The 22,752-nt window shown below is 40.2% G+C and overlaps 1 pseudogene across 1 annotated transcript; it reads left to right on the top strand.

The window, feature by feature from the left end:
• The first annotated feature begins 10,215 nt into the window (after window positions 1-10,215).
• On the top strand, window positions 10,216-16,977 carry LOC148115480 (ovomucoid pseudogene; annotated as a pseudogene). The gene is made up of 3 exons (XR_015731996.1): window positions 10,216-10,314; window positions 16,382-16,491; window positions 16,779-16,977. The product of XR_015731996.1 is annotated as an ovomucoid pseudogene (transcript).
• The last annotated feature ends 5,775 nt before the right edge of the window (window positions 16,978-22,752 follow it).

Below are 22,752 nucleotides of genomic sequence, written 5' to 3'. Positions count from 1 at the left end.
TTCCTTCCTACAAGTTGAGTATCAACTGTTCGATTTTCATTCTGTTTTATAAGTTGATCTTGTTGGTTTTGTTTTGATATCTCATATTTCTTTTCTATCACTTGTATGTCAACTGGTTGGTTTACGTACTTGTCTGTAACTTGATGGTTCATCACATTGGAGTCGGATGATACTGCTCTCATATTTATAGACAGTCCAGCTGGGATATCCAAGGAATCCAACGACAATTTATCTACCACAGCCTCTGTAATTTGATATTTTCCCTTTGTTTCCAACTCCTTTTGCTTGTCCTGTATTATGCCTAAAGATGTTAAATTCATTTTCAAAATTTTTTGATAAAATTCTCCCGCTTTTTCAACAGTATTCAGTTGGTATCTTTCTCCTTGATATCTCAGTATTAAACCGATTGGAACATCCCACCTAAATAGGATATTTCTTTTTTTTAACTCAGTCACTAGAAAACCAAATTTCTTCCTCTCCGTTAACATCTTAGGCGGGAGCTCTTTAAAAATCCAAATCTTTCTTCCATAAAATTGCAAAGTAGAGTTAAAGGAATTCTGCACAATATTATTCCTAATTTCTTTATCCGTAAAATAAATCACCACATCTCTAGGCAATTGCCTTTGCTTTGCAAACCAGGAGTTTATTCTATAAATTCTGTCAATTCTGCAAAACACTTGATCAGGTTGAACCTTTAAAATCCCAGCCAGAATCTCAGAAGATATTTTCCTTAAATCATCTCTGTTATTTTCCTGCAGACCTCTCAGTCTAATTGCATATTCTGTAAAATTATGTTGGATCATTAAAACTTCTCTTTCAATCCTCTGTTATACATTTTCTTCATTACCAGTCTTTTGATCAGCCTCCATTTTAGGTTTGTCTTCTAAACTATTATCCTGAATGTTTGTCAAATCCTTTTTAATTTTTTGGATCTTATCATCCAAATTATCCTCAGTTTCTTTCATTTTAGACTCTAATAATTTAGTATTTGCATCCAACTGAATCATAAAGTCTGCTAAACCGTTAGCCATTTTTAAAATCTTTCGATCCAAAAAGTCAAACTTAGATTTCACCAATTCACCAATTTCTTTAATTTCCTGCTTAAATTTTTCAAGTTGCTGATTCACAATCTCATCCCTTCTTACAATCTCCTCTAGGAGAAATTCTATTATATTAAAATCAGGTTTCTGAGACTGGAGAGTTAGAACTTGTTCATGTAATTTGTTAATGGGGGAATCCCCCCCCACTGCCTGTTTGTCTAACTTTATAAGTCTCAGTGCCATTTTTCTACCCAGACAAGATTTACTGGAAAAGAGAAAAAAAAACTTTTTTTCCCAACCAAGATCAATATCAGATCTCCAGGAGAAGAAGAAAAAAACAAAACAAAACAAAAAAAACCACGAGAGTGAGGTTTTGCCTTCAATTGCAACCAGAAGTATTCATTCCGCTACTTTGTAATAGAAAACGGAAGGACTTTCCCTTTCAGCCTCTCTTCAAGCCGCGGCAGTCGCCATTTTAAAAATCTTTTTTCCTTTCCCTTCTTAAATAGCTTCAGTAACTTTTATAAAATAAGTAAAATACTTGCGCTTCAGGATCAGAGGTCCAGCTCACGTCTTCTTTAATTAATTTATCAAATTAGCAGGCTTGCTTTTGCCACCTAGCTCTGCATGTAGCAGAGATCTCCCAAAGCCCGGAGCATCGGCTGGGGATATGGGGAGTCTCTTCCGCTCCGTCCCAAAAGTAAATAAAAAACTTTTGGGATTAGGCAGAGAGCTCTACCCACCCCAGCCAGCTCTATCTCCGTTTCCTCATGGAAACGGAGTTTTTTCGAGCCGCCATTCCACTGTAAAGGCGGCTCTTACAGGCAGTGGGTTTGACGATCCCGAAGGAGCGTCTGGCGGTGACAAACAGCAAACCGGAAGTCGTGTTTCTTCATTCTTGACCTTTGCATTAAAAAAAGAGTTTTGAAATAGGTCTGCTCATGGCAGGTAACTCTGGCCCTATTTCTACATAGTTTCTCTTGAAAAGAGGAAGAGATTGTGTCACTAAGATAGCAGAGAGCTCATATATAGTGAAGAAAGGCATGGGAGAGACCTACCTGCAGCACCAGACCCACTAACTCAATCATGAAGCGAGGAGGCTTTCTGCTGCTTACTCTGATGGTGTTCTTCTTTTACTCAGGTAGGTTATATTTCTTTTTTCTTCTCAACATTTTATTAAATTGTAGAATAAAAAAAAGAAAATCAAATAGTAAGACACATTGGGGAGGAGAAGGGGAAAGAAAAGTGAGAGGGTTGGGGAGAAAAGAAAAAAAAAGTGTTAACTTCCGACTCCCTCTGCTGCAGTAGAATAAAGCATTAACATCAAACCTCAACTTTTTCCTTTTCCATAATATTATAAACTAGCCATTTCTGTAACAACAAATCAATCTAATCAGTAAAACCCAAAATCAAGATTTCATTTTTTTCCACCTCAAGCACAAAGTCCAGAAGCGGTCTCCATGTAGCAGCAAAAGGACTTACATTCTTCTCTTAAAATGGTAGCTGCCAGCTCCGTCTGCTTCTGTAGCCATTTGTCCATGGTGGGAATCGAAATGTCCTTTCATTTTTGTGCATATAGCAGTCTTGCTGCTGTCAACATATATAAGATCAAAGTTACAAAGTTACAAAAGTTTCTGGTTTCATCTTTATTTTCGTTTTAAGAATTTCCTGTATTAAAATACGAATTTTACTCCAAAATTCCTTTGCTTTATCACATGTCCACCATAAATGATAAAAGGTCCCTTCTTTACTTTTACATTTCCAACATTCATTTCAAATACCTTTATACATTCTAGATCATTTATCCGGTGTTAAATACTAGCGATTCATCATCTTATAAAATTTTTCTTTTAAATTATAGTTTAGTATGAATTTTAAACCTTTCGTCTACATATTTTCCCATTGTTCATGCATCAGATTGTGTCCAAAGTCCCTTGCCTACTGAATCATACAATGTTTTACATGTTCACTTTCCAAATTCAGTTTCAGTAACATTTTATAAACCTTAGCAATAATGTGTTCATCAGTACCCAGTTTGAGGACCCAGTTTGTGGGGGCAATAAGCTGACTTTGTATAAATATACAAAAGGATGAAGGCTATTGCTTAACGCATTGTAAGCCACCATGAGTCTCCGGAGAAGGGCAGCATATAAATCAAATTAAAAAAAAAAAAGTACCACAGAGTAAGATTTCCAATTCATCTTTCACAAAATCAAACCCATAACTGTGGGTTGTATCTCATATTGCTACTTTTCCTTGTGGGGGGAATTTTGTTTTCAGGACTTACACTCCATTAGATGGGTCATCGAGAAAACAAGACCATAATTCACCAACAATCTCAAATCAGTCTCAGTAGAAACTGATTCGTCCTTCAGGAACATTCATAGAAGAGTCAAAGGAAAGCAAGAGGTTACAATCATGCAGAGATTATTGTATCGCAAGAAGATTTTGTACATCAGGGCTACTCAAACTACTTGTGGGGAATACAATTTTTTGTACAGCTGAACTGGCAAGCTACGCAGGCAAAGTGTAGAAAATAGCCCTGGTGACTTTGGGAAGATGGCAGTTATTTTGTTTACTACAGGGAGTTCTCAAATTACAACCATTCATTTACTGATCATTTGAAGTTACGAAGGCACTGAAAAATGTGATTTATGATTGATTTTCACACCTATGACTACCTCAGCATCACTCTGATCACTCAAAATTTGGAACCTTGGTAACTGGCATATATTAATGCAGTTGCAGTGTCTTGGGGGCCCTAATGCAGTTGCAGTGTCTTGGGGGATGTGATCACTTTTTGCGACCTTCTGACAAACCAAGTCAATGGGAAAGGCAGATTCACTTACCAACCGTGTGACTAACTAAACAACTGCAGTATTTCACTTAACAACTGTGGCAAGAAAGGTAGTAAAATGGGGCAAAACTCTTTTAATTCTTTTAAAATGGGGCAAAACTCTTTAACTCTTTTAACCACTGTTAGTACTTTTCCCGAGTACTTAACATTTTCTGTGCAAAGACACCAATGGTGTCATGTCTCAGTCTCTTACGTGGCTCTTACATGTAATTGGAAAGATTTGTAATGTAAGCAGAAGCTCCACTGATTCCAACATGGTTAGCTTGGCTCTGAATCTGTTTTAGGATGCCCCTCTGTTAAATTTTATATTAAGTCCAAGAACATCGGCTGCTAAGATATATACAGAAATAGACGAAAACCATACCTTTTGAGATGAAGAGAACAAAATATAAGATGGTATAGATTTGTTCTAAGTGTTTTCATTTTGAATGTTTTGGTTGCAGATGTTGCCACTGCAAAGGATCTCAAGGTGAGTCACAAAAAATTATTCTTATTCAAGTCCCTTGTATTTCATGATTTGATTATGAATTGTGTCCGGGTTTCAAGTAATACACCCATAGAATACAAAACTCCATGGCAGGTAGATTCCTCAAAGAATAGGCTTATTGGATATATCATATTGGCACAGACTGGTGAAAACCAACTCTAAAGGTTCCCACAGTTTTCAGCTACCAAAAAATAAAAGTTTTCCCCTTTTCCCAAACAACCAGTCACATGGTCCAATTAGGGTGCTGTCCAGTTGCTTGGTAACATCACTCCTCCTCTCTTCAGCTACCTGTTGGAATGTCCTTGGTTCTCAGGGGAAAGTATTTTGTTTTTGATAAGTTCGAGGTGTGGGAAGAGAAGAGACAGACTCCAGAACTTGGGTCTCTTAGTTTAATCAGGTCATCTCCAAATCAGCACTGCCGGCTCGGCAGCTGCGACTTGACTTTTTAAAGCCATCCGACTTGCCGGCCAGCCGGCCACTGACAGTAGTTTAATTTCCCGTCGCGAATTCCATCCAATCTGTGGGAGCCATGCAAATTCCTGCGTACACCCGTACGTAACACCCCTCCCCTCCTAGCTGAAAAATTGTCCACCCCATGGTCGATGTATGTGACGTAGTTACATAGGTAGGTGGGGAGCCGGATCGTCCGATTGGGCCTGTGCAGCTCATTTGGTTCTGGGATTTCAGCCGGCTTGGTCGGCCCTGTTGTTGCTCCGGCTGGCTGCGATGGAATCTCCTGGAACTCTTCGCTGCGTGAGGTGGATTCTGACCTCACTTCCCCGCTTCCTGGCCCTAGACTACTTGGTGTGCTTTCGTCTGACTTTGGTAAGTCCCCAATACTAACTCTCAGGCTTGAGTGGTGAAAATTTAAAAGATGTTTGCTCCAAAGCTGGTGGTCCTGAAAGAGCTTCCTCCTAAAATGTTAAGAGACAGAAAGCAGTTTGGTTTTTTGGTGAATGAACTAAGAAACCAGCAGCTCCAGTACAGATGGGATGTCCCATTTGGGATAATAGTGACATATGCTGGGCAAAGATATCGTTTAAACACAGTTGGAAAGGCAAAAGATTTTTATGCCAATGTTTTAAAGGCTGGAAGGCCACCCTCACCAGGGGGTGCTAGAAAGCAATTGGAAATTACACAACAAGAGAAAGATGGAGGGCAACCACAAACTTATGCTCAAGCACTAGCTGGAGGAGCTAATCTGGAAGAAGATCCACTATTGAGTGGGGGTCCACCACCAACCCTTGAGTCATTAACGATGATACAGCTGCCAAAAGATCAACGATTGACAAGAGCTACTTACAAACAACATCTGGCACAACAGCCTCAAGATTCAACCCAACAAGCCCAAAAAACACAAGCAGTGGGAGGAGCTAGGCCGAAGTCTAAAATGGCGGAGGAGGTTCAGCTGATGCTCTCAAAGCTTGGAACGCCCAGAGATGGCAAATAATTTTTTATCTTGGAATGTTAACGGTTTAAATTCTCCACAAAAAAGAAAGAAAATATTTCACTATTCGAAGCAATTTCAGAACGAAGTCATTTGTTTGCAAGAAACGCATATTAAATCCTCAGATCAAAAGTACTTGATAAATTCGAAATTAGGTACACATTTTGTGGCATCAGCACCAGAAAAGAAAAATGGACTAGTTATATACGTTAAAAGAGGCTTAGTGGCCAATTTAATTGAGGCTGACACTCAAGGTAGATATATTGCAATCGAATTAACAACACAGAATGGGAAGCTGTTTGTAATTGGAGTATACGCACCTAATCAACAACAAGATAAATTTTACAAACTTTTACATACCAAAATATTACAATGGGATTATAGATCTTTACTTCTAATGGGTGATTGGAATGGGGTATTAAATACCCAGAAAGATAAAAAAAGTCTTTCCAAGATTTCCATGCGTGCTAAGTTGCCTAAATCTTTTTTTGATATCTTGGAGGATATGGAGCTCAGAGACATTTGGAGAGAAAGGAATGTATTGGAGAGTGATTTTACTTTTTTTTCAGATAGGCATCAATCTTTTTCTAGGATTGATTTTATATTAACTACAAATGATCTTTTTTCTAGGGTGAAGAGTACGAAGATATGTCCAAGAACTTTAACTGATCACAGCCCGGTTTGGGTGGAACTAGAGCAGGAAAGAGGGGAAAGGAGGTCTTGGAGGTTAAATGAGAATTTATTTAGATATGAAGATAACTTGTGTGAGCTTAAAAAACAAATGAAAGAATTTTTTATTAACAATATGAATAAAGGAACTTCGATGGAGATGGTATGGGATGCGTGTAAGGCATATATGAGAGGCACATTAATTATTTTGAATAATAAATATAGACTAAAACAACAAAACAGACGGAAAGAGATAGAGGAGGAAATTAAAAAGAAAGAACAATTGCTTATAATTAACCCGGGAGATAAAAAGGCAAAAGATATGATTAATATCTTAAGAGAGCAATTTAATATGTTAATGGCTGGGCAAGTAGCAACCAGCATACAATATGCCAGACATAATACATTTTGTAATGCTAATAAACCTGGGAGATGGTTGGCTTACACGATGAGGAAAAAACAGAAATCATGTGTTATAGACAAGATAGAATTTAGAGGTAAAGAGATTTATCAACAGAATTTAATAAAAAAAGGCTTTTTTGGAGTTCTATACAAAGTTATATGCTAAAGATGCAATTCAAGATGTTGACATTGATAGATATTTAAAGATGGAGATTCCTGAATTAACGCTGGAACAGAGAAAGAGATTGAATCAGCCAATAACTTCCGAGGAAATTGTTGGGGCAATTAAACAATTAAAAATAGGTAAGGCTCCGGGAACAGATGGACTACAGATGGATTACAATCTGAAATGTTAGAACCAGTCAAAATTTTATTTAATAAAATACAAGTAGGAGGAGGAGTACCACCTTCTTGGAAAACAGCCTTTGTCTCACTAATTCCAAAGGAGAACCAAAATTCCATTAAACCTGAGAATTTCAGGCCAATTTCACTTCTGAATACTGATTATAAGATTTTTGCTAAAATATTAGCTAATAGATTAATGCCAGTTATGCAACAAATAATTCACAATGATCAATCAGGGTTTATAAAAGGGAGACAAATGAGATATAATGTTAGACAAATTGTAAACTTACTGGAATATTTGGAAAAAAATAATCAAGTCCCTGCAGCGTTTATATTTTTGGATGCAGAGAAGGCATTTGATCGTTTGAACTGGCAATTTTTGTTCAAAATAATAGAGAAAATGCACTTCGGGGAATATTTTACACAATCAATTAGAGCGATATACCAGCAGCAAACAGCACAAATTATAGTTAATGGAGGTTTAACAGAGGCTTTTAAAATTGAGAAAGGAACAAGGCAGGGGTGTCCTCTGTCCCCACTATTATTTATTTTGACTTTGGAGGTACTATTGAACAAGATACGTGATTCAGAAAAATTGAAGGGTATTGTAATTAGACAACAAGATTATAGATTAAGAGCATTTGCAGATGACTTGGTTATTACTTTATCCCAACCTATAGAGTCGGCTCCATATATATTGGATATAATTGATCAATACGGGAAAGTATCAGGATTTAAAGTTAATTCACATAAGACAAAGATGATAGTTAAAAATATGACTATACTTGAAAGAGATAAACTAGCAAGATTAACAGATTTTGAAATAGTTAAAAAGGTTAAATATCTAGGGGTATACATAGCAGCTTCAAATACAAAATTATACAAAAACAATTATGAGGTACTTTGGCAGAAGGTACAGAAGGATATGGAAAATTGGAAAAAATTACAGTTGTCTTTATTGGGAAGAATTGCAGCAATTAAAATAAATGTTTTACCTAGATTTTTATTTTTGTTCCAAATGATACCTGTGCTTAAGAAAGATGAAAATCTGAGAGAATGGCAGAAAGGTGTTAATACTTTTATTTGGGCTGGGAAAAAACCCAGAATAAAAATGAAAATTATACAAGATACACGTGAAAGAGGGGGTCTTAAAATGCCTAATTTAAGATTATATTATGAAGCAGCGGCTTTATCACAAATTAGTGATTGGTTTAATTTAACTGAGGGGAGAATTTTGAATTTAGAAGGTTATGATTTGTTATATGGATGGCATGTCTATTTGTTATATGACAAAAAAGTGGATAAAGTATTTAAGGTTCATATATTAAGAAATGCTTTGTTAAGGGTTTGGAAAAAATATCAATATAAGTTAAATTATAAGATACCTTTATGGGCAAATCCTACACATGCAATAGAAAATATAAGTATAGAACAAAAACAGGAGGTGATTACCTATAAAGAGCTTCTTATTATGGAAAGGGGGGTAATGTATTTGAAATCTTTAGATATACTGAGAGAAGAAGGTATAATTTATACATGGTTTCAGTACGGTCAACTTCAAGCTAGATGGAAGGAAGATCAAAAAACTGGCTTTGTGCAAAATGAGGAGAATTTGGTAAAACAAATTAGAGATCAAAAACAAATGCATATTAAAAGGTTGTATAATGTTTTATTGGAAATAGATTCTGAGACGGAATTGGTTAAAGACTGTATGATTAAATGGGCACAAAATTTTCAAGAGCCAGTAATGATGGAGACTTGGGAAAAGATTTGGATTAGAAATGTGAAATTTACACAAGCACAAAATTTAAGAGAAAATTTTTTATAAAATGTTTTATAGATGGCATTTAGATCCTAAAAAATTATCATGTATGTATTCTAATGTGCAAGCTAAATGTTGGAGATGTGACTGTGATGATGCAACTTATTATCATATATGGTGGACTTGTAGAAAAATCAAAGCATTTTGGATAAAGATTTGGTGGGTGATGCAGAATGTTCTTAAAAAGAGACTGAAATTTACTCCACAGTTGTTCTTACTGGGTATAACTACGGACTGTACAGTTGCAGAGACTAAATTGATTTTGAACTTGATAACAGCAGCAAGATTGTTGGTAGCACAACACTGGAAGAAGGACTTTTTGCCTACTATTGATGACTGGATACTGAAAGTAACTAATTTAGCTGAAATGGCTAAAATTTCAGCATATCTGAAGGATCACACACAAGAAAGGTACATACAGGACTGGAGAAGATGGATTGATTATATACAAAATAAGTATCAGACCAAAAAATATCAAATAGCTTATGAATGATTTCTTTTATTTGTATAAGCGTTATATAAGTGATATTAGAAGTATTATGTTTAAGAAATAGGATTTTATATATGGGGGGTTAAGAAATTTTTTTTTTTAGGGGTGTTAGTTTAATGATTGGTTATGCAATTTAGTTTATTGTTAAAGGTCAATAGAAATACCTTGTGTTCTGCTCTGGGAAGTCGGGGAGGGGGAGGGGGGGTTGGGAGGGGGGGTTGTGGGGAAATTGTGTTTGTTTTAAAAAAATTTCAATAAAAAAAAAAAGTTCGAGGTGTGGGAAGAGAAGAGACAGACTCCAGAACTTGGGTCTCTTAGTTTAATCAGGTCATCTCCAAATCAGCACTGCCGGCTCGGCAGCTGCGACTTGACTTTTTAAAGCCATCCGACTTGCCGGCCAGCCGGCCACTGACAGTAGTTTAATTTCCCGTCGTGAATTCCATCCAATCTGTGGGAGCCATGCAAATTCCTGCGTACGCCCGTACGTATCACCCCTCCCCTCCTAGCTCTAAAATTGTCCACCCCATGGTCGATGTATGTGACGTAGTTACATAGGTAGGTGGGGAGCCGGATCGTCCGATTGGGCCTGCGCAGCTCATTTGGTTCTGGGATTTCAGCCGGCTTGGTCGGCCCTGTTGTTGCTCCGGCTGGCTGCGATGGAATCTCCTGGAACTCTTCGCTGCGTGAGGTGGATTCTGACCTCACTTCCCCGCTTCCTGGCCCTAGACTACTTGGTGTGCTTTCGTCTGACTTTGGTAAGTCCCCAATACTAACTCTCAGGCTTGAGTTTAGTGCAATGGGTGTGTGAATAGGTAGGACTGGTGTATTGTTGTTGGTGTTTCCCAGCTCCGGTGTGTATGTTCCCCGGGGCAGGGACTCCAGTCTTGTGGCTTGTGTTTTTTCCTCATTGTTTTCCCTCCCTCTGGATCTTAACTGGGATTCTCCCCACCTTGCCCAGAGTTGGTCAATGTGCCTTCTCCATATTTTACCATCCTCCAACTCCACCTTATATGACTTGGGGCCTGTAACTGCAACTATCCTAGCCTTTATCCATGTAGGGTGCCCTGCATAGTTATGAGCAAACACCAAATCATCTACATTAAAATTCCTTTCGGGTTTGGTCCCCCATAGGGGGGTCTCCGGGTGGTACTCCTTGTGTAACCGGTCCAACCGGGACTGTAGCTTCCTACCCATTAACATCTCGGCTGGGCTCCGATGGGTAGCTGAACTGGGATTATATGTTGGGCGAGGAGGAACTTGTCAATTTTCTCCTGTCCATTCCCAGGGCCCATCCTGGTGAGGGTCTCTTTAGTGAGTCTCACCATTCATTCAGCTTGCCTGTTTCCCACCGGACAAAACGGTGCCACTAAGGCATGTTTTATCCCTAGTTTGGCCAAGAATACTTCCATGGCCTTAGCGGTCAGCTGTGGCCCATTATCCAATACTAACACATTGGGTAATCCATGTGTCGCAAACAACCTTCTCAATGCCCAGATGGTAGCCTCTGTTGTCATTGATGGCATTAAAATTACCTCTAGCCACTTCGAATATGCATCAATGACAATTAAAAACATTTGCCCCCCCCATAGGTCCCACAAAGTCTATGTGTATCCATCACCATGGACCTTTGGGTGCCTCCCACTCCCTCAGGGTTTTGTGGGGGGGCACCAGTCTTGTCTCCTGGCAGGGCATGCATGTTGCCACCCACTCCGTGATGTCTTTATCGATTTGAGGCCACCAGAGGTAGCTCCGGGTGAGTGCTTTCATGCACATGATTCCTGGGTGCCCCGCATGCAATGTCTCTAGTACTTGTCATCTCAGGCTTCTTGGCACAACCACTCTCTCCCCCCCACAATAGACACCCCCTCATTGCTGACAACTCTGTCCTCTTGTTTTCAAATGTTTTAAATTTCTCTCCTACCATTCCCTGTGGCTACCCCCTCAATACTCAGTTCAGAACTCTGGCTAGTGTTGCATCCCTTCTGATTTGGTCTGCGATCTCATTCACGGTGGTTTGGCTGGCAGGGTTGACGATGATCAGGAGTACTTGTGTGGCCGGTGCCTGGTCTTCCACTAGTTCCGATGTTGGGCATCTGCTGAGGCCATCTGCGTTGCTGATGCTGGGGCCTGGGGCCTGGGCGATGGATTAGTGTGTAGTTGTAGCCGGTGAGGAAGATAGACCATCTCGTCATTCGGGGTGCTATGAAGTTCAGGGTTTGCTTGTTTCCTGTGAGCAGTCCCAGCAGGGGCTTGTGGTCCATTATTAGTTCGAAATGTCGGCCATACAAATATTCATGGAATCGCTTGACCCCGGCCAATAGTGCCAGTGGTTCCTTGTCCAACTGGCTGTAGTTCCTCTTGGGTGGGGACAATGTCTTGGAATAGAATGCTATGGGGGCTTCGGATTCATTAGGCAATCGATGATTGAGAATGGCTCCAACTCTGAATGGGGAAGCGTCACATGTTAGTAGCAGTGGAAGGGTTTCCGTGTATTGCATGAGGACACTGTCTGAGGACAGCAGCTGTTTAATGGAGATGAAAGCATTGGCCCCACTTCCAGGCGGTCGTCTTCCCAAGGAGTTTGTGGAGCGGTTCAGCAACTGTTGCTTTTTGCTTTTAAAAAATGCCATAAAAGTTCAATAATCCTAGGAACGCTTGTAACTCCGTTTTGTTTGTGGGTGTGGGGGCTTCTCTTATTGCCTTCACCTTGCTGTCTGTGGGGTGGATGCCATTCCCATCAATGAGGTAGTCCAGGAACTTGATTTGTTTTACCCCAAACTTGCACTTTTCTCTTTTTATCTTAAGGCCCCTCTCTTGAAATCTCTTCAGGGTTTCTCTTACCCTGCTCATGAGTTGTTCCATTGTCTCCCCTGAGATTAACACATCATTAAAGTAGGGAATGACTCCCGGGATGCCTTACAAGGGTCGCTCCATAAGGCTTTGAAACAGCCCTGGGGCCATGCTAACCCCAAATCGCAGTCAATTGCATTTGAATGCCCCCCTGTGGGTCATAATAGTCTGTGCCTCTGCTGTTGCCACATCCAGTGGCAATTATTGGTATGCCTGAGCAAGGTCCAATTTTGCAAAAACCCTGCCATTTCCCAATGAATGCAGGAGATGCTGCACATGGGCACAGGATAAGCGCTTTGCTGCAATGCTTTGTTTAGCGTGCACTTATAGTCAGTGCATATCCTGATGGACCCATCCGGCTTCATTGGGGTCACTATTGGGGTCTCCCATGTGGCATGGTCAACTGGCTCGAGTATCCCCTGAGCAATTAGCTTATCTAATTGCTCATCTACCTTGGGCCTGAGAGCAAATGGCATCCGTCAATGCTTAAGCCTTATTGGGTTTACCCTGGGGTCTAGGCTAAAGGATATGGGTTTCCCCGTATATTTACCTAGGCTTCCATCAAACACGTCCCAAAATTCATTCAACAGCTGGTCCAGTTCATTTCCATTGATCCTGTGCAGCCCAGTGATGCCTAGCCCCAGGGGTTTGAACCACTCTACCCCAAGCAATGTGGGCCGGTCATTTTCAACCACCATTAGTGTAAGATGGCCGCAAAAGTCTCAGAAAATGACTCTGACCTCTGCTCTTCCCAGGATGCGGATTGAATTTCCCTGGTAGTCATTCAGTTGTATGTGTTGGGGCTTCAGCTCGCTCCGTGGAAACTTTGGGTTTAGCTGCTTCAGGGTTGCCCACGATATTATTGTGAAGAACAATCCCGTGTCCAATTCCATGTCGCACAACCTTCCTTCTATGGTGAGCCTTACGTGGAATTTGTCTCTGTTGCACGCGTCTGAGTGTCTTACTGAGTATCTTTCTTCATGGCGATGGTCCCTGAGCTTCCCAGTCTTCCGGACATCTAACCGGGGCCTTGGTTGGGTGGGAATTGGTTGGGTTGCTCTACATTCCTTGGCTATGTGTTAGACTCGATGGACAGCCTCATCAGGGTCCTCATAGTCCTCGCCTTCAGTGCACTCTGCCGGGTCATCACTCTCCCGCCAGGCATGGTGGACTCCACTATTCTGGAGGATGTCACCGGCGGAGTTGTCTGAGGATTCTGCTGTGCGGGCTTCCTCCATGGCAACCTTGAAATCCACTCCCTGCCACACCAGCAATTTCTTTTGTAGGTTGGTGTCCCTCATGCCCAGTATGATGCGGTCCCTCATCATTTCCTCTAGGTTGATGAATTCACACTTGGCCGCTAACTGTCTCAGGCTGGCCATGAAATCATTAATGGTCTCACCCTCTCTCTGGTGCCGGCGGTAAAATTAATTCCTGCTGACCATGGGTGTTGCCACTGGCACGTAGTGGTCACAGAGTGTTTTGCAGCATTGTCCAGGAGATTCTATGTCAGCTGGTGATACAAGGGTCTGGGCCATCTTGAATATCTTGGTCCCACAGTAGGTCAGGAATAGAGCCCGTTTTCGGTTGTCGGGGAGGTCTTGGTAGTTGTTCGCTTCCATGTACATGCAGAATCGACACATGTATGTGTGCCACTCCTCCGACCATGAGTCGAAGACGGCAGAAGCTTGTGATGGGTTGGCAGCCATTATCCAGTTGGCCAATGTAGCGTCCTGCTGTGTGATGGCTGCGGTGTCACGTGGTGAGGGTCAGTTCTTTGTCCTTCTTCTTCTACAATCCCACCCTTGTCACCAGTGATAAGTTCGAGGCGCGGGAAGAGAAGAGACGGACACCAGAACTTGGGTCTCTTAGTTTAATCAGGTCATCTCCAAATCAGTCCTGCTGGCTCGGCAGCCACAACTTGACTTTTTAAAGCCATCTGGCTTGCCAGCCAGCCACTGACAGTAGTTTAATTTTCCCGCTGCAAATTATATCCAATCCACGGCAGCCATGCAAATTCCTGCATATGTCCGTATGTAACAGTTTTGGCTACAAATTCCCAGCTATCTCTATTCCCTCCCTAACCCTCATCTCCGTTGTGGCAACACTGAAGCCTCAAAGATGGCCTTGGTCAGGGCAACTTCAGAGTTGATAAATTGATTATGTACCATTAAGTCGGTTTCAACTCCTAGCAATCATATAGATAGATTTTCTCTGTGACAATTTATCCGTAGCTTAGTTTTTCAGTTCTTCCATGGTGTGCCCATTACCACTGTAATTGAATTCATCCACATTGCTGCTAGTCACCTCTTCTCTTTCCTTCTCTTCTTCTCCAGAGAAGTCTTTGTATAATATATCTGAAGTTGGATAATTTGACCCTGGTCATTTGTGCTTTGATGGAGAACTCTGGGTTGACTGTTCAATGATCAAAGAAACATCTATGTGCTATTAAAACTCTCATGTCTGTTTGTAGACTTCAATTGGACAAAATTGGAAAGTACTGTATAGGGCCGTGATGGCAAACCTATGGCATGCGTGCCACAGGTGGCACGTGTAGCCATATTGGTAGGCATGCGACCTCAGTTCTGGCGCACATGTGCGCACTGCCCAACTGGTTTTTGGGCCACCAGAAGTAGGAAAACAGGCTGTTTCCTGCCTCCGGAGGGCCTCTAGGGGGTGGGGAAGGCCGTTTTCACCCTCCCCAAGCTCTTAGAAAGGCTCTGGAGCCTGGGGAGAGAGAAAAACGGGCATACCAGGCCCACCATGCCATCGCGTGTCAGGAGCACGGGGGTGGGGGGTCACGCATGTATGCGCAGGGGTGGGCGCATAGAATTATGGGTGTGGGCGCACATGCGTGTGTATGTGCCCACACCTCCACCCTCTGCTCCTGGCAAGCGATGACAAAAAGGTTAGCCATCACTGGTATAGGATAATGACTATTGAAACAAGGTTAGTCACATGGAGTAATTTACAGAATGCCCGGGTCTGTAGGAATGAAATTTGGGAAATGTATGGTCATTTCAGCTACCATGCTCCAACTATACTTCCCAAAAAGCCATAGATTGCATGGCTAAAGGGAAGAGGAGAGGGGCGTGTTCCCACTCTCTTTCCCTCTCACTCTGGCCCCTGCAAGGCCTAAAGTTTGATCAGTCGTTGGCTGCTTTGGTGCCAAGGCCAAAATTTGAAATCTCTTTAGATGCTTGCTGTAACCACTTCAGTCATTCTCCCCCCTACTCTCTGATTACCATTGAGATTGTTTCTCATTATTGTTCCATTTGTTTTACAGCTACCACCACCAAAGCTTCATTTTAAATTTACGAACAGCTCCCTGAGCACAACTAATTTCATGCTTATGTTTTTCTTCAGTTACTTTTGCAATTGCTCCATTTCTCCCCCTCAACCCTCATGTATTTTGTAAATACACTGACCCTGATTTCAATTTCAACTTCAGCTCTTTTGACATTTTCAAACATAAAACCCTGATGCTGCACAGAATTTCCTGTACAGGGCAATAAAACCAGTACTCCCAGATCTCAAAATAGTCAGAGGTGGTACTATACTATAATTACATGCTGGTTAAATTCATTAAGGTAATGTATCTTAGCAAAGGGTCTATCTTTTTATACAATCTGCACTGGGTCATCCTGGTAAAACATGCATTATAATAATTCACCATATGCTGAAGTGACTTGCAATGCAAATGAGTTCTTCCAACAGCTTGACTTTATTTGATGTATCCAGTTCTTCTTTCTTCACAACTTTGATGTGGCTTCAATATAAAACTCACATGAGCAGAACCTACAGTTTAGACTTCATCCTCTTTATCCAGCCTTATACATTTGGCTTCCGTTACAGCAGTTTCAATTAGTCCTGCAATCAATATACAAGAAGTTCCTGTCTGGCTCTATCAATAAGCACTCCCAGATGGAAGCAGGAGTGTTTCCTCAAATATATCATTTGCTTTTTGTGTAGATTTATTGTAAGAACTACCCAAAAGAAGGCTGCACGAAAGAGTACAATCCGCACTGTGCCTCTGATGGAACAACCTATGATAATCAGTGTTTCTTCTGTAATGCATATATGTGAGTATAAAGTTTACTAAATACAGTTGGTGACAATAAAAGAGCACTTTTATTGGCAGCTCTTTTAAAATAAATGATTTTCTAACAGAAATGAACAGTGAGGTGGTGTTAAACAGTATATTTTACTATTTTACTGTTTGGGGATAGAAGGAAATAGCTCCTTGGTCAATTTCGGGGGATCCTTCAGTTCCCTTGCTGAATGCTAGATTCCTTCTTTTGGTTGCACAATGACAGTCAGTAGATTCTTGACTTATCATAATGGATTCTTTGCTTTGTTTCCTCATCAGTTACAGTGGTAGAACTCTTCAGCTGAAATTCATTGGAAAATGCAAGTAATTTGAAGACATAGAAGAAGATTGACTAAACGTATTTGATTCCTTCAAATACAGCACCAACATCACTATTCTTCTCCCTGCTCCCGCTGCTTTACTCAGTGAAAATTCACAATGCCTATTTCATTTATCAATAAATAATGAAATTGTTATATATTCTGTCTTCTTTTTTTGCATCAATGTATGTGTTTTATTATTATTTTTAATTACGATACATAACTGTATAAGCACAGGTATGTGTTCAATATATTTAAGAATCTGAAGAAGATTCAATAATTAGAAGTTTGCTACTGATAACAGATCAGTCAGAAGGCTCTCCCTCACTTTTGGAGATGCTATATTCTGTTTAATAGTATATCTCTTATTCCACATAAAGTATATGTCACAAAGGCTTTGAGTTCATGGCAAATATTCCATCATACTGCCAAGAAACCCCTCCCTGTGAATTTTGCCCCTATTTATTAACAGAAATAAACAACCTATCTTCTGTCTACAACACAGTCCTTTCAGCAGTTGCACTCTGAAACAGGTGACCCTGCAGGCATAGATAAACTGCCAAATTATTATTATTATTATTATTATTATTATTATTATTATTATTATTATTATTATTATTATTGTTGTTGTTGTTGTTGTTGTTGTTGTTGTTTTGTTGTTTTGTTGTTTTGTTGTTTTGTTGTTTTGTTGTTTTGTTGTTTTGTTGTTGTTATTATTGGTTAATCTTTAGTGAGATTCACAGCCTTTGAGGCTGGTTAATAGCTCAGCAGCTCAAGTCCTAGCCAAGGACCTAGGAACTGTTAAGGTATCGTCGGAGGATGTAAGCTGTTCCGAGTAAAGTGGTTTTTTGTAAAGTCAAAATGTTCAAGTCCAGTAAATTTAGAATTTCTAAATAGCAGGGTAGCCCTTTGGTTATTGCTCCAAGGGCTCCAATTACAATTGGGACAACACACAATTTCTTTTTCCACAGTTGATCAACTTCAATTTGCAAGTCCCGGTACTTTGTGATTTTTTCTTGCTGCTTATCTTCAATCCGTGCATCACCAGGTATTGCAATGTCAATGAACCATACTTTTTTCTTTTCAACTATTGTTATGTCAGGTGTGTTGTGGACCAAGTGCCTGTCAGTCTGAATCCTAAAGTCCCACAAGATCTTGAGTGTCTCATTCTCTAAAACTTTCTCAACCTGATGTTCCCAGTGGTTTTTGCTGTACTCAAATCCAACCTGCTGGCACAATTTCCAGTGAATGATCTTAGCAACGCAGTCATGGCATTGTAGGTAGTCAGTCTGTGAAATTTTGCTGCACCCACTGATCAGGTGATCGACTCTCTCATCTTTCTCATTACAGAGGTGGCATTTGCTGTTGGTGGTAACATGTTGAATTTTTGCCTTCATGCAGTTTGTGGCTAGGGCTTGTTCTTGAGCTGCCAAAATAAAGCTTTCTGTTTCTTTTTTCAGTACTCCTGATCTTAACCAATTCCAAATTAGTTTCTGGTCAGCTTTGCCTTCAATACTTTTCAAGTATTGGCCATGCAGAGCTTTGCTTTTCCAATTTTCAGCTCGCTGCTCAATTACTTCTTTCTTATATTCTGCTTTTGTTTTAGTTATTATTATTATTATTATTATTATTATTATTATTATTATTATTATTATTATTATTATTATTTCAATTTATATGCTGCCTTCCTCTGGAGACTCAGGAGAAATGGCCTCAAGAGCTCTCAAGGGAGAGCTCAAGGGAGAGTGCTAACAACCAGATGACTGCAAAGAAATATGATCTTTCCAAACCCCCACCCCTTGTCAGAACTAATCCTTCCATTGCCCCCACCATCCTGCCAGAACCGATAAAGCTTCTTGGATGAGAAGCAAAATATTGTCTTCTTCTTCCTCAAGGAAAAAAGCACCTTTGAGAGATAAACAAGCTTCTCAGCTCAGTTTTCCACATATAAAGCAATCTAACCAGTATTCCTTTAAGAAGGTTTGTCAAATACATTTTCTCCATATTAACAGAGCAACAGAATTATAAGGGACCTTGGAGGTCTTCTAGTCCAACCCCCTGCTCAAGCAGGAAACCCTACACCATTTCAGACAAATGTTGTCCAATTTCTTCTTAAAACCTCCAATGTTGAAGCACTCACAACTTCTGGCGGGAAGTCATTTCACTGATTAATTGTTCTTACTGTTACAAAGTTTCTTCTTAATTCCAGGGTGCTTCTCTCCTTGATTGGTTTCCATCCATTGCTTCTTGATCTACCTTCAGGGGCTTTACTCTTTTTTATGTTCTTTACCCTTAGCTAGAAGAGAATAGGAATATGGTAATGATTCATTACTACCTGTATCAATAAATCTATGTCAAGTCTTTCTCTGCATATCAAGTAATTACCTTAAGATTGATACTATGTAAGTGTTGGTAGGCTTTGACCAAAATTATGACTGACAACTTGGTCATTAAGTGAAGTAGTTGCCAAGTGAAATTGAGACTCTGCTTATGATCTTCCTTCATCTTTCCTTTGCTTTACAGACTTGTGAAGGTTGTAAATGTGAGGATTGATTCAGTTACCTTTTCTTCACTGTCATAACTCTGAATGTCACTGTACGAGGCAATTGCTAAATGAGGAATATCTGTGTATAGTTTTTCTTACAACATCCTCCCCTTTTAGAGTTGAACAAAGGTGTTCATTAAACTGGTTGGAATTCTCCCTTGGGCTGGCAATACCTGATTTTCTTTCTTGGGGCCATCAAACCCAGGAAGTCATGTTCATTGCTGGCTATTTTTCTTTGGTGACTTTATCCAGACTTCATCCAAGAACATTAGGAACCTAGCCCCAGGCTCTTCCAGAAGAAACAAATCTTCAGCACCATCTAAAATCCAACTCATTTTTTTTCTGTTCTCAACACTTCTAACCAACCTTCTCTTTTTTTTTCAACCTAACAACTCTGTTTTCTATGGGAGAAAGCTTCTCCCTGTGGGAAAAAATGTGGTTATGCGATTGTAATTCAAGTGTTTGGCAACCAGCAGATATTTATAATGATCACAGTGTTCCACAGTCAGTTGACTGCAATTTGCGAACTTCACAGATGGCTTCCAACAAGCAAAGTCAATGGAGAAACTGACAGGAAGTTGCAATTCATGATCACATCATGTGGCACTCAATGACTGTAGGTTATTTGCTTAACAAACACAGTCTATAAGTGGGTGTGGTCACATGATATTTCACTTTACAACTACATCACTTAGTGTTCTGCCCCAGCTACGGACCTCAAAGAACGCAGTATACACAAAGTCTGTACAAATCTTAGTTTACTAAATTAAATCAGTTTTCAAACAAAGGCTATTAATTAACTTTCTTAACAGCCTACAAGAATTCAAAGAATAAATAATCTTAATCTTACTATGGTTGGCAGAAAGCCCAGAAGCAATTTGCAGAGAACTAAGATCAAGGCATGAAGGAGAGTGAACGAAGTTGTTCCCTGCAATTTGCTTCAGTTGGCGTTCCTCCTTAAATAGGCTAAGGGAGTGGCCAATTAGCCCCAAGCCCCAAGTCTTACTCTCGAGGAGTAAGCCTCTGAGGAGCCACTCCTGCCTTTTGGAAGCTCTGCGCGCCTGTGCATCGAGAAGAGGCTTCTTCTCTTCGTCCTCTTCACTTAAGGGAGCTTTTGGAGGTCCTGAAGGCCCTGGCTAAATCCCCGCCTCTGGCACCACATCTTCTCCAGCCTCATTGTCTGACTTGAGTGCCAGCTGCACAGGCTGCTGGCACAGCACCACACCAGCCTCCTCGCTATCCAAATCAGCCACCAGCCGCACAGGCCACGTATGGGCCACAACACTTAGAAATGTTGTTTCAGTGATATTGCCATTTGGGCCTTTCAAATCCATTCTTGAAACATGTATATATTCATGAAGGAAGATGCTTTTTACTATTAATCCTTATATAATTTCATTTCTGTTGCCAAATCTACAAAGATCTACATCCATATTGATAACCATTATCTATAAATACACACACAAACAAACACAAACAATTTATTTAGATAACTTTAGGTTTTAACACAAAAATCAACACAAGTCTCTACTTATTATGTAGGATACTACATATTACAATTTTCTCCTCAGAGTTTTGTCATATGTATGTATGTATGTATGTACATATGTACTGTATGTTGTGCTGAACTTGCCAAAAAGGCCAACACAGTCCTAGGATGATTAACAGTAGAATAGAATCAAGATCACATGAAGTGTTAATACAGGTAGTTCTAGACTACCTGTATTAACAGTTCATTTAGCGACTGTTCAAAGTTACAGCATCACTGAAAAAAGTGATTTATGACCCTTTTTTCACATTTAAGACCATTGCAGCATCCCCACAGTCCAGGGGTGAGCAACTGTGGCCCTTTTATAACCTGTGGACTTCAACTCCCAGAATTCCTGAGACAGAATATTGCACCCAATTTTGGTCACCACAATATTAAAAAAAAAAAAAAATTGAGAGTCTACAAAGTATGCAAAGAACAAGAAAAATGATTAGGGGTCTGGAGACTAAAGCATCTGAAAAACAGTTGCAAGAGTTGAATATGTCTAGTTTAAGTTTAAGGGGCATGCATAAGTACACCAACGTACCTACTGTCCCTGTCCTAATGTCCCCTTTTATTTGTACCCATTTCATGTATTAATAACCATGTTTATACCTATTTTATTTTTATTATTTTATTATTCATATTTCTATGCTGCCCACTCTCTGAGGACTCTGGGTGGCTTACACCAAAGACAGTATGCTAAATAGCATATTGCCCCCAACAATCTGAGTCCTCATTTTACCCACCTCGGAAGGATGGAAGCTGAGTCAGCCTTGAGCCAGTGAGATTTGATCCGCTGATCTGCTGAACTAGCAGTCAGCTGCAGTACTGCACCCTAACCACTGTGCCACTTCGGCTCTCTTATATCTGTTATCTAATATGTGCTTGACTAAATAAATAAATAAATAAACAAACAAACAAACAAACAAACAAACAAACAAATAAATAGGGGTGACATGAAAATAGCACTCCAATATTTAAGGGGATGCCACAAAGAATGGGTCAATCTATTCTCCAAAGCACCTGAGGGCAGGACGAGAAACAATGGATGGAAAACTAATCAAGGAAAGAAGCAACCTAGAGCTAAGGAGAAATTTCCTGACTGTTAAGAACAATTAATCAGTTTGAATGACTTGCCTCCAGAGGTTGGGGGTACCTCAACACCGGAGGTTTTTTGGAAGAGATTGGACAGCCATTTGTCTGAAATCATATAGGGTTTCCTGCTTGAGCAGGGGGTTCACCTAGGGTTAGGGTTAGGGTCTCCAAGGTCCTTTCCAATTCTTCTATTCTGTTATTCTGCTATTTATCCTATGCCTGCAAAATGAGTGCATTTTGCTTGAAATGTGGATGATAGTCTTAAGTAAAAGGTGAAAGGAGGTCTGGATATCGTAAAGTAATTCTAATTCCCTTTCACAAGGGAAGAGAATTTCTTGGCCGAGAAAAATGTAAATAAAACCTTCCTTTCTTCTTACCTCTTTTAAAGGCTGGTTGTCACTTTCTGCTTCTGTTTTGAGCTCTCTTCTAAAAAGGAATGTCTCAAATTGGTACAACTCAACGTGTGCCTCTATCACAACACATTTCCATAAGAAATTCAAACCAAGTGTCTCTCAAATTTTATCTAGCCAAACACATGTGGCATTTTTTTTCCTTAGAAACTTGACATGCATGTCTCAAAGGATTACATATCACAATCAAATAAAAGCAAATGGCTACTTATATAGATTTGATTATATCCAGGAGTGGGCTGCTGGGGGTTCACACAGGTTCGGGAGAACCTCTAGCTAAGATTCTGTGCAGTTTGGAGAACCCTCAAATCCCACTCCTAGCCCCGCCCACCCCGCCCTCCCCTACCAGGAG

The sequence above is a fragment of the Pantherophis guttatus genome, chromosome 2 (assembly GCF_059756535.1).
Source record: "Pantherophis guttatus breed Tessera chromosome 2, ASM5975653v1, whole genome shotgun sequence".
Lineage (NCBI taxonomy): Eukaryota > Metazoa > Chordata > Lepidosauria > Squamata > Colubridae > Pantherophis > Pantherophis guttatus.
The sequence above is the reverse complement of the archived record's forward strand: the minus strand, read 5'-3'. Positions and strand labels throughout refer to the sequence as shown.